The sequence below is a fragment of the Gossypium arboreum genome, chromosome 5 (genome assembly GCF_025698485.1).
Source record: "Gossypium arboreum isolate Shixiya-1 chromosome 5, ASM2569848v2, whole genome shotgun sequence".
Lineage (NCBI taxonomy): Eukaryota > Viridiplantae > Streptophyta > Magnoliopsida > Malvales > Malvaceae > Gossypium > Gossypium arboreum.
Genome location: NC_069074.1, coordinates 72,711,847 through 72,724,224, shown reverse-complemented (window position 1 = coordinate 72,724,224; position 12,378 = coordinate 72,711,847).

The following is a 12,378-nucleotide window of genomic DNA, read 5'->3' as shown; positions in this document are numbered from 1 at the left end:
TTCTTTCATCACTCGATCGAAGGTAACTCTATCCTTAGTTAGCAACCTGAATATTTTGCCTTGCATTCTTGGGTGTAGGCCGAATGCTCTTTTCCCTACTTTTGGGTTCTGTGTTTCTATAAGTTATCATATGTGGATTTAAGCCATGTGTATTAACAATCCTGATTAATAAAATCTTCTTGTAATGCAGATATCCGTCAAGGAGTTTGTAATCAACCTCAATAGTGGTTTAAGCGAGCTAAACCACACTCGTTCAAACAAGGCAAGTATCAAATATGATTTTGGGATAAGTGTTAAAAAGAGGGTGTTTAACCCTATTGGTTAAAGGACTGAAAGAGTGTCTTAATTGAATATAGGTTTGGTGCTTGTGGGCTTCTGCGCCTTTTGGCAAACAAGGTGTGTAAAAACACTGCCCTACTCGTAAATCTGCAAAAGCTGAAATAAGTGACCGTCGACGCAACACGAGCATGTGCTCACTCATGTGGTAATACGAATGCCTAAACGTGCGCGTAAGATCATTAAGGCCGGCCATGAGCAATTTCATGGCCTGTGGTCGTTTTGGGCTATAGTGGGCTAAAAAGGGCCGTGAGGGCCCCACGGGCCTGTGTGTCCCACACGGGTAAACCACACGGACATGTGGAGAATGTTGGGCCAGGTTGTGTGATCCACACGGCCAAGGCCATTTCTGGGCTATGTGGGCCACATGGGCGTGTAGGCCTACATGGGCCGGCATTATAGGCTTTGGGCCCATTTTCACTATTTGACTGTTAAGGTTGCACAGGTCGCTCGAGACGACTGTGGACCTCTGTTAGGTCGATAAGTGTGCCTGGACCCCTAGTTAATAAAATGATTATTTTTCCCTTAAGTGGTAAAATGATTGTTTTGCCGTTATGAGGTAAAATGACTATTTTGCCCTTATATGGTAAGATGACTGTTTTTCCCCTATGTGATGTATATATATATATGTGCATGTATGACCGTATTTTAGCATGTTATATAAATTGTAATGGATACATGTATGATTCCATGATATGACATGACTACATGATGCATTGCATGGGGATGGGTTTATATTGATCGGAGGAAGTGTACTAAAAGGCTTCGAGCCTAAATTATTGGCAACCCAGCTGCATATTACTGTTTAGTGCCACAACCAGTGTTAATTCTGGAGTGTAGGGATGGTTGGGTTGATTATATCCCCACATGGAGTGTAGGGTTGGAAGAAGATGGAGTGTAGAGGCTAGATGGGTAGGACTTGTATACTGTTACTGCACTATTTATTGTTACCGCAATAGGCCAAGGCTCAAACACATGACTATTTTTATATTGAGATGGCCTAAAGCCCAGACTGATATTGTCACTCTTACTAAAAAGGGCTTAGGTCCAGGCTGTGTTTGTTTTCTGACTGTTTGCTTATATGAGATTTCACACTAAGTTTTCTTAAACTCACCCATCTGTTTATGTAAATCCCCAGGCTTAGCTGGATCGGTGCTGCGAGGGACTCAAAGGCGGCCACACAACCGCATTTGCTATCATATTTGCTTAATTTTTATAAGTAATTTTAATTTGGTTATTTTTACTATAATAAGGCCTCTATGGATTTTAACTTAAATTTGGGTTTTTACTTTCTTTGTCTTAAAACTACTAGAGATAGAGTTTTCAAAAGAAACAATGTTTTTACAAAGTAAACGCAAGTACGCAACTATTTTAAAACGCTTTCGCTATAAAATGATATTTTTGGAAATGAATAACGATTTTAAAGTTAATACTTTTTGGTTAGTGATGCAAGTTTTGAAATGAAAGACATAACTCAGAAACACATAAAGAGGTTAAATATATAATAATAATTTTCATCGATATAACACTTTACAAAAAAAAAAACACAATGTGACATCGCTAGATTCGGCCATATCGTCCAGGCCAAGTTTGGGGTGTTACTACAAATCCGATGTGAAAATATTTATTTTATTATTATTTTAGAGTCTACGGAATACTAGCAAGGTCATATAAAAATTTAGTTAAGAAATTTTATTGTTTGCATGCTTAGTTTGGTAAAAAGAACTAAATTACAAAAGGTACAAAATTTGAGTTCTACAAGCTAAAGGTACTAAAGGGCTATGATATTAATTAGTTAAGGGATTTATGTGATAATTAGATCATTTTGATTGTTGGTGGACAAATATGTACATATTTTTAAGTGATTTTAATGGTTAGTAATAAGGTTATAATTGTAAATTAATAAATATATGATAGCAAAATAATTAATACAAAGTCACCATTTTTTTTCCATCTACCACCAATTTTAGACTAAGGAAACTCCATTAAAGGAACTTGAAGGTTCGGCCAAGAGTTCATGGTACATGTGAGTGAATTTCAATTCCATTTTTAATTACTTTTATATTTTTGAAGTTGTTGTAGCTTAATCTAGCTAGCTCAGGGACAAATTCGCAAAGCTGTTAAAAAGTTAGGGTTTTCCATGAATATATTAAAGTGGTTTTTGATGTTTGATGGAAGAAAATGAATCTTTATTGTTAGAAAAACAACTTTTGTAAAGTTAATTTTGTTGAAAATGTTAAATAGGGATTTATTTGAAAATGTGTAAAATTTGTGGTGAAATTTGAGAAATAATGAAATTTATAAATTTTTATGGACCTATATGTAATTCGGCTAGCTTGGGTAGGGATGAAATTGCATGAATTTTTAAATTACGAGCTTAAGGACTAAATTGTAATGAAATCAAAACAATAGGGGAAGAAGTGTAATTTTGCAAAAATATGAATTTGGATTGAATTTTGCAAAAGTTTTGGATTAGCTGACTCTGTTTCTATGCCTTTATGTTGAGGTAAGCCGGTGTAATTATGTAATGTTTTAATGCTATCCTTTGAGCTATATGTAAATTATGAATTTTTATGTAAATGATCGATGCAAATCCAACGATGTTACGATGTCTAAAGAGCCCCGCTTGTGTAACAGCCTTCGCCCGTATCCCTCGCCGGGATAGGGTTCGAGGTGTTACCCGACTTAAACTCAATCAATCACACAAAAACCATGCTGTAAAATTTCAACCAATTTAAAACTTTTCTTTTCACATGCAATATGTCCCATATATGGGCTTACGAGGCCCAAAACATACATCCGGGTGGTTCGGGACCCAACCAAACTCATGAAAAACTTAGAAAATCTCTTGCATCAAAGCTTCACACGCCATGTGGTATAGAGCACACTGCCTGTGCTACTACCATGCATACAAACTTGAAAAACTTAGGTGCAGGGGACACACGGTTGGACAACACGCCCATAGGGCAGACAGTATGCCACACACGGTCTAGACACACGCCCATGTGTCTACCCGTGTGGACAATTACATGGCTATTTTCCAAGCCATTTGTCACCCTCGCAACATGTGCACATATACTTATCCAATAACATACAACATGGCATAAATGAGCTCTTAAACATCTACAAACGTTATGCTCAAGTCATTTTATTATGCAATAAATACCATAGAATTTGCTCACATCACAAGAGATGGTATCATACATATATATGAATAAACATTTAGGTCTACAACATCATTAGCCAACATAGGCCAATTCACATGGCCAAAACTCTTTATCAATACAAGCCAACACCTTTGGCTAGATTATAATATCACATACTCAACATTAAAACCCTATACATGCCATAGACTCGAAACACTAGGATTTACTTACACCAATAGCGTGAACTCGACAGTGTGATAATATCTCTGATGGCCTCCAACCCAAGCAAACCTGGCAACCCTAGAGAACATGGGAAAGAAGGGGGTAAGCTTTACGCTTAGTAAGTTCTTAAGAAAACAATTAGCAGCTCATTTATATGTTTTATCAATGTTTACAACATATACTCAAGTTCACAACAAGTTGTCTTCCTGAGCAACAGTCACTAAATTATTTATAACTAGACATATGAAACTCCAAATCAATTGACGTTAATTTTTCCTGAAAATAGACTCATATATCTTCTATCCATAAAATTTTCAGAATTTTTGGTTCATTCAATCAATACCAGATTTTTCTTAAAGTTTCCCATATTTCACTGTTTGACTAATCTGACCACTCTTCACTACGAGTCCAATTTCTCATTGTACAGAATTCAAAATATGTTCTCGTTGATTTCATTTGAAACTAGACTCATTAGGGAGTCTAAGCATAAAAACTTTATCTTATAACCATTTTTTTAAAAATTATAATGATTTTCTAAAAACAGAATAGGGGACCCCAAAGTCATTTGATTCTGTTCCACGCCACTTCAAATATCTCATTATCAGCAATTCTTTTGCTTACACGGTTTTTTAATAAGAAACTAGACTCATTAAGCTTTAATTACATAATTTATTCAGCTTCTAAATAAACTCCCACAATTTATGGTGCTTTTCCAAAATCACATTACTGCTGCTGTCCCAAGCAGATTTATTACAAATTTACTCTTTCACACATTCTTTGCATTCATATCATTTAAACATGTATATCACCAATCAATTTCATCACATATCTATACTTTTACTTAAGCATAATCTCAATACAATACATCATGCTCAATGATTCGCACACAACCATTCAAATTAGCAATTATAAGGTGGTTCAGCACATAGCCCACCCTTATCGATAATTTACGATGGTTTTACCCTTTCTCACATATATGACATAGGCATTTTCACTTATGCTTCTCAATTTACAGTCGTGATTCAATTCCAATCGATCTAACATGCATAAGTACATATCGCATACCTAGCCAACTTAATGTATTGAACGAATTCAATTGTCGATTTAACACAAGGTCTCATAGTTGAACATAAACATGAAACCATTTCTCATATGTTCGATTCACATCAATCATCAAATTCATTTAATTCACATGTACATAATTAGGTTGTTCGTGCCTGAATGTGACAGCCCTAAAGTGACCCTAGTAGGAAAGCGGTTTTGGGACCGCTAAACCGAGTCACTAAATTATTTGAATATGATATTTATTGTCTAAAATAAATGTGTGAAAATTTTAAGCTTCGATTTAGTAAATTGCATGTGAATTTAGTCAATAGGACTTATGTGTGACACTTTTGAAATGTGATAGATCAAAATATAAGGACCTATTAGTGCATGTTGAAAAAGGGGGGACTTGCATGTCAATTTCCCCCCCCATCTAGTAGTGGCCGGCCATGACATTAGGGTGGACAAAGGATGATGGGCAAAACATGTCATAGACATGTTGTGTTGGTGCATCATGGGAGGAAACAATAAAATAAAGTTAGTAATAAAGAAATGGAAAAAAAAGAAAGGAGAAAGAAAATGATGAAAACAAAAGAAAAAAAAATGTGTCCATCCTTTTTTCATTCTTCTTGACCGAAAATTCAAAAGAAAGAAGGGAGGAAATGTTGAAGAGATTGGGCCATGCTTGTAGCTAGGTGAAGGTAAGTTTGATGTTGTGCCATGAGATTCATGCATGTTTTTTTTGTTAGCTTGAGTTCTAACTAGCCCATGGTTCAAATCTTTACTATGTCATGGAGATGATATTCGGCTAAGGTGGATTTGTGTTGATGTTATTTGCATGCTAAAAGTGAAGCTTGTAATGATGCATGTGATGGTGGATTGATGACTCTTGAATCTCCTTTTTAGCATCCTTGAGTGAGACATTAAGTTCCTTGTTCTGTAATATCCCGAAAACTTTTACAGTAAGATATTATCCTTCATATAGTAAAATAAGGAAATAAAGTGACAAAAAGGGAAATTTTGAGTTATGTCAAAATTGAGAAGTATATTATGATATATTAATTCAAGAAAGGACTAAATATGTAAAAGTGAGAAAAGTTTGTTGCACAAGAGTAAATACTCAAAATTTGAGGGGTTAAAGTGTAAATATGAAAAAGTTGAAGGACCAATAGTGTAAATATTTTAAGAGTGGAATGATCTAGAAACTAAAGAAAATGGATGAATTAGGACCAAATTGAATAGGTGAAGAACAATGAGGGACTAAATTGTAATTTTACCAAATTAAATGATGACTCAAGGATGGAATTTTAAAAGATAATAAAGGGCAAAATGGTCAATTGGAAGAGAGAGAAATCTAGAAAGCAATGATGATGTTGGAGATATTTTAGATTAAATAAATAAATAATAGTTTATTAATATTTTAATTTAATTTTAAATGATATTTTATTATTTTATTATTATTTTATTTAGTATATATAAGGAAAGAAAGATGAAGAACCATCATCTTTTTTTCCCATGCACCCAACGTATGAAGAGAAAAGGAAGAAAGAAACTTTCTTTTCTTTACGATTTGGTCCTTCTACCAAAAATTCACCATTTTCACCCAAAAATCAGAAGAATTTCCTTAGCTACCAAGAGAGAAAATGTTAAGGAGGCTACGGAAGTTAAAATATCAAGTTGGATTCAAGAAATGGAGGCTGATGGAGAGAAAATCAAGATGAAGGTTGGAATCAATAGAACAAGGTAAGAACATCATGATTTCAATATATTTTAAGTTTGATATTATTGAAAAAGCATGAGATTGATGTTAATTTAGAGTTTCTTTACCTATGATCCTATGTTCTTGATATGTTAGTGAAGAGAAAATAAGAGAAAGTGATGAAAAATAGTGTAGAAAAAGAAAATAAGGGTGTTATAAACATGGTAATTAACATCTTGCACTAAAACAGCTTTGGACAGCAGCAGTAGGCTAACTTTGAAAAATCACCATAAATTGTGAAAATCGAATTGGAGTAAGAAAAAAATATGGAATTAAAGCTTATTGAGTCTAGTTTCTTATAGAAGAAACAGTGTAGGCAATGAAATTGTGAATTGTGAGATATAATAAATTTAGTGAGACAAGGTTAGAATGATTTCGGGTTCCTCTGTTCTGACTTTGGAAAATCATAAAAAAATTGGATAAAAATAATTAAGGGATTAAATTTATATTTTTAAAATCCTTAATGAGTATATTTTCAATATAAATAAGTGGGAACATCATCCTAATCTCGTACAATGAGATAATTAATTTTTAGTGAAGAAGGGTCGAAACTGTAAGACAGCAGAAAATGGGTAACTTTAAAGAATAAACTGAACTTATTGGCTAACCAAAAATTCTGAAAATATTATGGTAAGAAGATACATGAGTCTAGTTTCAGAGAAAATTATAGGATCTTAATTTGGAGTTCTATAGCTCCAGATATAAATAATTTAGTGACTATGACGCAGATAGACAGCTTGAATATTCATAAAAGTAAATAATAAAAATTATGGATAATGTTACTTACATGTGTGTTATCTACATTAAGGATGTGGAATGGAGAGGAGGAGGAGGAAAAATATGTGTGAATATTCATCTAGCATGGCTAATTTGCATATTTTAGGCTCAAGGACTAAATTGACTAAAAGTAAAACTTTATGGGCAATTTTGTAAAATGTCGAAATGACCAAATTGCATGAAATGGATTATTTTATTATTTAAGTTACAAAATTGAATGAAATTATTAATTTAGTTCAAGATCGGGAAAACATGCTTTAGGGATTAAATTGAAAAGTGTTGAAATTATGGAAAATTCGATATTTTATAGAATTCATGGATTGTTATCAATATGTATGAGAATAATAGCTGGAAATAAGGATTAAATTGCAAGAATTTTATTTTCCGACCCTAAGGATGAAATCGTCATTAATTAAAAGTTTAGGGGCAAACGGTAATTTTCCTAGAGCATTAATTAAATGCATTAGAATATGAAATGAATGATAATGATGATCAAATTTATTTATAAAGATCTGGATGACTCAAATACAAGACTTGATCGTGGAAAGAAAAGATATCGGATTAATGAAATTATAAACACAAACAAGCAATGAGGTAAGTTCGTAACTTGAATTATATTCTTAAATGCTTAAAATGCATGTTTTTGATATGAATATGATTTGAATGTTCATTATATGAAAATTGATGAAACATTGATATATTTGATAAAATGGGAAGAAATCCCGGTTGAATGAAAGGAAAATTTGATGGATCTCGAAAAGGAATTGACGGTAAAAAGGATCTAGCCCGGACGGGTGATCCTATTCTGATATAGCCCTCCCGAAGAATATGTGGAAAATGGATTTAGCCGGACAGTAATCCAAATTAGGGTCTGAATTTAGCTCGGATGGTAATTCAGATCAAAGCTCATTAGAGTAATTGTCGTTGTGGGGATTTAGCCTGGACTGGTAATCCCGACAATACTCTATGAGTTTATATTGCAGGGGATTTAGCCTGGACTGGTAATCCCGCTGCAAGGTTGAGGTTCGCGGGAGTGTGCTCTCTAAAATGAAATGTGTAAGACCATGGTTGAAAGATACCATGGCAACATGATACGAAATGTGTAAGACCATGGTTGAAAGATACCATGGCAACATGATATGAAATGTATAAGACCATGGTTGAAAGATACCATGGCAACATGATATGAAATGTGTAAGACCATGGTTGAAAGATACCATGGCAACCTGATATGAGATGTGTAAGACCATGGTTGAAAGATACCATGGCAACGTGACATGAAAAGAATAAGACCATGGTTGAAAGATACCATGGCAACGTGACATGAAAAGAATAAGACCATGGTTGAAAGATACCATGGCAACATGACATGAAAAGAATAAGACCATGGTTGAAAGATACCATGGCAACCTGACAGAAAATGAGTAAGACCATAGTTGAAAGACACTATGGCATCACGTCAAAGATAAATAAGACCGTGGATGGGAGACGCTCCAACATCTGTTGAACAATTGATATTCAGGTAATATGTATCAAATGACGAATAGTTATATGAAATAATTATGAAGATAGATAAATGAAATAAGTATAAGTACATGGAATATAATTCATGTTAAGTTTGATATAAGCTATTACCAGGATAAAAATACCTAAAATATATGGAAATGATGGAGCATGAAATATTGATATAATGAAATGAATGATATATGCTTATGAAGAAATGGTAAGAGCATGATTTGTTTCATGACATGTACATATATGATTATCTTTGATATGTTGATACAAGGAAATTATGTAAGTTGAGACTATTATTAAACTCAAGTGCGATATGTCGAGAAAATAGATATATCAATGTTGAATTTATATGAGATATGTGCAAGTATACTAACAATGTTGCTGTTTGATGCTTATACAAGTGTCAAACTGTTGATTGAATGGTAATATATTTATTTATATAATGCATTGAATCGGTAAGTATTTAAATTTTTTTTAGTGATCTGTAAATGATAGTAATGCTCTGAAACCCTGTTCTGGCAACGGATACGGGTTAGGGGTGTTACATGTTCAACCATGACCAAAATTGAAATGGTATGGTGTTGTAATGCATTCGGCCATGGTAGGAAGTAGAAGAGAAATATGTTGTTGTTCACGTTATTGGATAAGAAATGGTAGTAAGGTGAAGTGCAAATGCTAGTGTTTGATTTACTAGTGTATATGTGTGTATTAGCCAAGTTTTGAACTTGAAACAAAATGGTGTTTAGTCAATACAAGTGACCATACTTGTAGAATGTATTAAGTGTTGCAATCGGCCCCAACATAGACATGTATGTTCAGCCACATGAATGAGTACATGAGTTGATGTGTATGTTTGGCCATAGGTAGCCTATTGATGGCTTTAGCTTGACTTAGAAAATTCGGCTAAGGGGGAAATATTAGCTAGTATGTTGAATTCGATTCGTGATTTCGTACATATGTGACTCTACTGTCTAATGTATATATGGGCTAAGTACCTTGAGCTTCTCTTTTGATGTTCGAATGAATTGTATTAAATTGCTTGATGTGATTAAAAATGCGTATGATCATTGTGTATTTGAGCTGGGAACCTGGACTTTGGCCTTTAGACTTTATAATTAATTGGGGATAAAATATGACACAAAAAGCCTTGTGGCTTAGTGGCAAGTAGCGTGTGGAGCATTTAAGGGGAGGCATAGGTTCGAATCCCATGGCAAGCAAAGAGCATTTATTTTGCTAACAGGGGGCAAGAGTTGGTGTTGAATTTAAACTCTAATGTTGGAGGATCCCACATCAGGAAGCTAATATAAGAGTGGTTGTGAAGCTGGCTTTAAATAGAGGGAACCATGAAGAGAGTAAATGTACCTTTCTTAGTTGATCCCTTTCGCTGTATGGCGTGCTCGTTTGGGTTGGGCGTCGGCTAAGAGTGCTCGGAGCGTGGATTAACTCCAGTCTCCTATCAGGTGTGTATTTCTTACTACTCTAGCTGTAGGATGGCTACTTCGGGCCTCGATGGGCCGAAATGGGTCATGTGGGCCCAATGGGCCTACGGGCCTAGTTGTTTGATTGTGTAGTAAATATTAGACTAGGCTAGGTGAATCTCATATCTGTGGCTAGATTGGGCTAAAAGGGCCACACGAGCGCAGGGCCCATTTAATGAGAATAGGCTTTAGGCCCATTCGTATTGTTATCCCTGTTTAGAATACTTTAGTTTACTAAAATTACCGAAATACGCTTAGTTTGTAAAAATACTGAAATACCCTCGATTTGTAAAATTACTGAAATACCTTCAACTTGAAAATTACCAAAGTACCCCCGATTTACAGAATTACCATTTTACCCCCGATTTACATAATTACCATTTTACCCCCGTTTTACCCTTGACTTACAGAATTACCGTTTTACCCTCGATTTACAGAATTATCGTTTTACCGTCGATTTATAGAATTACTGTTTCACCCTTAATTTACAAAATTACTGTTTTACCCTCGATTTACAAAATTACTAAAATACCCTTGGTTTACAAAATTACCAAAATACCCTCGATGAGTAAAATTACCAAAATACCCCTAGTTGGTAAAATTACCAAAATACCACTGGTTTGTGAAATTACCGTAATACCCTCAATTTGTAAAATTACCAAAATACCCCTGATTTACAAAGTTACAGAAATACCCTTGACTTTCTAAAAATTATAGAAATACCATTGGTTTACAAAATTACTGAAATACCTTTGGTTTGTTGATTTACGAAAAACACCCTTGTAGGATGAAATGACTAAAATGCCCCTATTAGGGTAAAGTGACCGTAAAGCCCTTGTAGGGTAAAGTAACCGTAATACCCCTGTATGGTAAAATGACGAATATGCCCTTATGTTCTGTATGACTGATGTGCTTAGGATTTACATATATTGATATTGGATTAGTTAAGTTTGAGTGACAGGTGGTGGTTATCGTAGGCGATTGATTTTGGAAACGTTTCAACTTCAACCCGTAATGTGTGTACTAACCTCGTAATAGCTTAGATTAATATTTGCTTTGAAAGCGAAAGCTTCATATTTTAGTGATTTGGGAATTAATATTTAGATCTATTTTCTCGCACGTTTAAGTTGGATTCACAACGGATATGGGGTAGGAAGGTATTTGGAACGTTCTTCAACAAGTAGATCTCTTGGTAAGTATTCAACCTTTTTCCATTTGTATCTTGTGGTTTAAGAAAAGTGAAAACCCTCTCGTCGACTAAGGCTAAAAGGGTTTTGGTGTTATTTGGTTTGTTGGTGCTAGTGAGGATTAAAGGCTACCGATCGAGGAGTGTGTGAAAAGCTTGGATCATCGGAGTGACTAAATCTAGTCATCAACTTCTAAGAAAGGTATGAACCCAAGGGCCATTGTGGATGGTGGCCGAATGTGTAAGTGATGATAATAGGTAGTTTTCGATTTGGTTTAATATTAACATGGTCTAATCTATTAACGTTTTATTATAGGAGAAATCACATAGGAGATCTCGACGAGGAATATCGCAAATAGGTGTGTAACGAACCCTTTTCATAGCTTAAAGCGATAAATACCGAAATGCCGAAATGCCGAAATTCTGGCATTTCGAGGACTTGTGAGCAAGCGAACGCTCACCAGTTAGTTAGAATCGATGAGATGATGATCGGGAATAATGGAAACGATAAGGACGTGTTTTTAGCGTTCACGGTAAGTTGGGCTCGAGGGGCTGAATTAGGGCCCAATAGGCTTTCGGGCCCATTTGGGTAAATTTGGTAGGAAATGGAAATCTGTTAAATTGCATGTTAAAACTATTATCTTCATTATGGATATAGGCTAAATGGGCCTAGATGACAAAATCAGCTAAGTAGGGCCCATTAGGGGTTTTTGGCCCAATAACTCGATTTCGCTAAAAATGGGCCAGAATCACTATTTGCACCCATGAATTGTTTGTAACCGTTAATGAACATGGAAACCCTAATTTTTGGTAAAATTACAAGATTACCCTTATAATATGAAAATGACTGTTTTGCCCCTAGGTAAAAATGACCATTATACCCTTAGGGTTTATATATGAACTTAATGCATGGGA